Genomic DNA, 6,000 nt, shown 5'->3' on the forward strand with positions numbered 1-6,000 from the left:
AATCAAGTAATACAAATTTAAATAAATAATCTCAAACCAAATCTAAAATAAATTAAAACACTGTAAAAGTGTTTTATCGCAAACCAAATATAAAATAAATTAAAACAGTATAAAAGTTAAAAATAATATAATACATTATTTGTCCAAATATAATAATTTCAACTTTACACAAGTTAAATAAATTCATTTAGGACTAAGTGATTAATGCCTTTGGAAAAAAGAATAACTTAGTTTAGTTAGATAAAATAATTTTTATGTTTATTAAATTATTTTTAATTCATAAAACTGGTTATCGGGTCATATCAGGTCACTCACGGGTTGACCCGAATTCGACCCATTTTCTTTTCGGGTCCATCAGGTTCGACCTGATTCTGACCCGAACCCGCGAAATCTCAACCCAAATCCATTAATTTCGTGTTAGGTTCGTGTCATGTTTTCAGGTTGTGTCGGAAATTACCACCCCTAATGTTAATACCTAAATGGTTGATTATCAGTTTCTCTCTGTTCGCATTCTAAAATTGGAATAATTCTACCTGGCTTCATACTAATCAGCTCAGAATGCTCTTCAGTCCCAACTACTCCTGGTGGTTCAGCGTGAGGTTAGATTTCATCCTCCCCCCCCAATTTTTCAGTTCCTCCCTTAATTTTGTCAATGTGTTCTTAGTACCTACAATTAGCGACTCTTATCGCGTTGCCTAACCCCAATTGGTTTGGGTTGGTTATAATCTTATAGGTTTGCAGCAATAGCAAGTAAGAGCTCTCGGTGGAGATTTTGGAATAAGGTTAGCTTTCTGTGTTGCTCTGCCTTTCTGCATTATCAACGACCTTCAATTTGACACAGTTTTATTGTAACGTTGTGTGAATTGATTGATTATATCGTTTATCTTTTTATACTATGTTTTATTTCTTCTCACAATGTACTATTGTTTATTTAACAAAAAAACCTCCTTCCCCACAAGGACCAAACACTCGCGCGATGCGCGGGCACTCCCCCTTAGTATATATATATATTATAGACAGTATACCTTCACTTATACCATCTAACCAAGAAGGGAAAAAAGATCCTACGACCGATTAAGGAATTGGGGTCATCTGCTATTTTCCTTCGTTTTGTTACCCAAACAATAAAAATTGGGGAAGTAAGTGTAATGGTATTTAAATTAAGAGGGGCTCTAGGTGAAGTGTCATAAACCTAGGAGAAGTTTATGAATTTATTCTTATTTTTCAGGGTGGTCAAAGTTAAAAAAGGTTTATTTGCCCAAAATGGCCCTCAGGGAGTTGGAGGATTTTTTTTTTTGTCTAAAAAAAAATACCTTTAACGTTTTCATTGGGCCTTCTGGGGATAATGGTAAGTTGGTAACACATGACTTTTTTTTTTCTTTGGTGTTAAAAAGGAATAATTGTTAGTGTTTGCAGAAAAATTTTGTTAGAATGTGGGATACGTTTAAGAAGAGAAGCTTTGTACGGACATGAGATTATGACATTTGATGTTAAAATATGGGTGACAAACACCAACAAATTGGGCTGACCTGACTTTGGGTACCATAAGTTTTGTAAGCTTCTCATTTCGTAATCCGATGTTTGGTTCTAGGAAACTACTGAGGAAAGGAAAGTGAGCAAATGGAAAATGAATTCCTAGAAAAATCCAAGTCTATCTCTTCTTTGATTGACAAAGGAAAGTACTAGGAAAATGCAAAAGGATTCTAGAGAAAGAATTTTCTTTGTTTGAATCATGGATTTTCTTAAAAGGAAATAAAAAAAACATAAAACAAAACAGAAAGAAAAATATTTTTTAAATTAAGAATAATTAATTTGTAAAAAAAAAACATTGTAAAAATGTAATTTAAGAAGAAAACGTTTTGTTAAAAAGAAATAAGTTTTCCTTGTTTACTTGTTAGTCTAGTTTTGCCAATGGCTCAATCAATTGCTTGGTTTTCATGCCCTTTCTTAAACAGAAATTCCCAAGCTTCAAACTGGGACGGCTGCCTTCCTTTGAATTTTTTTTTTTAACCTAGTGCAAAATTCACAGAGTTGTTAAACTTTCTTTTCCACTAATCTAGATACAGGAAACTGTTGTATGTCCATTAATCTCTTTGGAGATTGCACAAAATTAACATATAAGTAAAGGAAGCCAGCCTAAAGTATAAATACTCCACAATTACGTGCAATACTCACACGAACTATACAATGTGTAAAAGTTGATTACTTCGACACAAAAGATTAAACAGGAATTAATGGACTAGATTTGGGGATAATCTTGCAAAAGCAAAAATATGCCAATTGATATTTCTAGCGATCACGTAACCAATTAGTTTATGAAACAAAAGTAGAGACTTTATCTACCAATTAATTTTCTTACTCAAAATTTTTATCTACCAATTAATTGGACGAAAAGAAAACCTTATTTTTTTTTAGTGTAAGTGGAATGGTTCGAACTCAAAATCTTTTACTTACACTTTCTCCACCAAATCATCCAATTCATCTTTCCCCCGGCAAAAAGAGAACCTTAATCTTAAGCTAAAGATGGCTCTTAGTCCTGTCGATTATTGTCAAATGTTTGAAAATTACACAGATTACATGACCTGAGTTTGGCAATAGAATGTCTCATCAAAAAAATCGTTTACAACATGGTTCAAACAATTTAGGCAAATGTCAATAGCAAACCTATTTTCTGACTGCCCTAGTACTACTTAAATGCATCTTAATTACCTTCATATCCTTTCATCATCTTCTCATTTACCAGATACGGACCAAACTGTCTCCTGACGTTACGAACATATGAATCAAAATTGTTTGTAAAGTGTGCTCCAATTGATTTCTATTTTGTGCATGTTTTCACTAGTTCAAATCTTTACAAAAATCATCAGTAGCTCAGTCTTAAATAATGGGAATGCGTTCAATATTGCGAACAAGAGCTACGCCAACTTAGTGACATGCCAAATTTTCAGGTTTCAACTTAGTGATATTTGCTCTCCGAGAACAGCTCCTCGCAATTTACTATACTATACTACGTGAAGGAATATGGAGTGCCAGAGAAGTATTTTGGAGCGCAAATTTCATTTGGTTAATTGTATGCTGATATCGATGTAATCAGGTGCAAATTTAAGATATAACCGGGAGAATTTAACAACTTGTACCTATATTCTTTAAAAGAGGTAACTTAGAAGAAAGAAAACAGGATAAGCTCAAGAGCCAAGGTGGACCAGTCTCCAGAAAATTTATTGATCACCAACAGCAAGAAAAACATATTATACTACACGTCCATAATTTCTGCTCTGAAAATGGGGACATCCATTGCCCTAAATTCATCATTCATACATGGCCCAGATTCCACTGTTTCCAAGTAAGGAAAGCAGACAAAGAACAAAATGTACAAGCAGTGGATAACAACAAAACAAGTGATGATACTCCATGTGCTATTACATTGATTGGTGAAGTGTTCGCTCATGTCTTGATTAGGACGAAGAACACATGGATATGGTGGTTGTGGCTGGAGATCATTTTTATTGTTGTGTGGGTCTGCCTAAAGTAGTAAATTTTAATGCATAAATAGACCACGTAAAGCCAAAGATTTTCCCAAAGAAAAAAGGAAATAAAAAATTGAATGGCTTTGTTTGTTGAAGATGAGCATTCTGGGGGAGAGATGGGTTGGGAAATACGGGAGAGAGATTGTTGGTGAGAGATTTCGGTTCGAGACCTTCCACTTATATTAAAAAAAGGGATGAATATCCTGGCAAGTCCCACAAAAGTAGTAAATATTAGGTTCGGGAGTAAAAAATTACATCCCATATTGATTTGAGAGATGGAGAAGAGCGTTTAATATATAAGTGAGAGTCCCAAACCTATCAACTTAAGTTTTTGGATTAATATTGAGTTCCTGACTTACATATTGAACATCTTTGATGCACTCTTTCGAGTATTTCTCCCTAATACTAAATACTTTTTCCTAACACTAAATGCTAAATACTTAGTTGTAAGACGGACAACCTTCTGTTTATGGATTAATGTTAATGGACTCTTTCAAGTGTTTCTCCCTAACACTAAAACTTAAATCCCTTTTCCTAACACGAAATGCTAAATACTTAGTTGTAGGAAGGACAACCTTCAGTTTATGGATTAATATTATATACACCGTCAGACAAAATTTTTTACACTAACAAGTATAAATACATGACACATAAATAAAAGGTGAACAAGAGAGAAGCCTGTAAGACGGCCAGAATATTGGTAGTCTTTGTCTAAATTAGAGACGACAAGCCTTTAAAATTTTCTAGGAGCTGAAATGAAAAGATTCAAAACTTATTCTCTCTAAATTAGAGAAGAAAGTGTCATCATAATGCTTTTAGAGTTGATGGATTTTTGGATTCATGAAACAGCAAACAAATTGACAATAAAAATTGGATCACATTAAAAGTTCTAAAAAAAAAGTCACTGGTTTAACATTTAGAGTTGTTGTTTATAGTTCCATAAGATTACTAGCAAAAAATATTTAAAAAAATGAGGAATAAAAAGAGAAAAGAAAAAGAAAAAATAATTATAAATTCCATTCTTTATATATGTATACCTAATAAGGGAGTTCTATTAAAATGTTAAGGCTAACATTGTCATTTCAAGTGGACAAGGGAGGTAAGTATAATTTTGAAAACTTCGAGGGAGCTCATTGAAATTATTAGAGACCTTAGGAGAAGCTTTTGAAATTATTACATTAAAAAAATATTTTGAGGAGTGAGAAGATAATTGTATTCCATATATGCCCTTTTTTGATTGTCCACAAGTTGTATTAGTGAACAATGAAACAAATAGTAAAAATCAAGGGTTATAAGTAAAATTCGAAAAGATGCAGCAACAACCTGAGGTAACAGTAATTTTTTATAGCTAATGCAAATTGCAATGGCCATTTTTTTTTTTTGTCCTTTACAACATCATATAAAAGTCACAACTAGCTCTACAAAACTATCAAATTATCAGTGCAAGTATCTAAATTTAGGGTAAAAAAAAAATTGATCTTTTTGTTGAGGTTGGCATAGTAAAAGTAAAGTATTAGTGCAAAAAGCATAAGGATCTTAATCAATAAATCAACAATAAAGGCATGAATCAGTCTTTTCTTAACACAAGATTTAACAAAACAAACGGGTCATCTTTTAAAAAATATATATATATTACCTATCTCTTAACCTAAATAAGTTCACAAAATTTCATAGATCATGAAAACATATAACAAACAGTACATCAAGTGCAATTTTTTGAAATTTCAGGGGAGTAATGGCACACTTAATATAAAGCATAATGTAATAAAGCATAATGTAAGTAATGGAGTCCAAATTTCTACAAAAGAGAACAGTGCAATTTTTGAAATTTCAGGAGAGTTCGGTGAAAATGTCAGAAACCTCAAGGCAGGTTTCTGAAATTATCCCTTGTTAATATGATGGCACACTTAATAAAAGTCTATGTATCAATAAAAGATTGGGTGCCTAAAGATGGAAAACTTAATAAAGTCTACATGTCAATAAGAAATTGGATGCTTGAAAATATCCTCTTAATTATAAGGGATAATTTTAGAAACCTCCTTTGAGATTTGTTATAATATCACTTAGCACCCTTGAGATTTTTTTAAATCTCACCTACCTCCCTTGTCAAATTTACAATACCACATATGGAATCAATGGCTACAAAATTGATAATATTACCCTTACAATCTTAATAGCTTGTTAACCAAACTGATAAAACTTTTCTTAGCCAAAAAATCTAGACAAAAGATAATCAAATTGTCATTCCAGTTTGTTGATATTTTTCCATTTCTACATGGTAAAAGGGTAATCCACAGAAATATTTAATCAGCCTTTTTATTTCATAATTTTGATAATGTTTAACAATTTGAGGAATTTTGGTGAGTCGTCAATACCGTGGAGAATTCTACAAGACAGATTTAAGAAAGCTAGGCAAGCCGTGTTCTTTTCTTAGATTTAGACCCTAGTTGAAATTTCTTAAGTAGTAATACTA

The sequence above is a fragment of the Coffea eugenioides genome, chromosome 10, assembly GCF_003713205.1.
Source record: "Coffea eugenioides isolate CCC68of chromosome 10, Ceug_1.0, whole genome shotgun sequence".
NCBI lineage: Eukaryota > Viridiplantae > Streptophyta > Magnoliopsida > Gentianales > Rubiaceae > Coffea > Coffea eugenioides.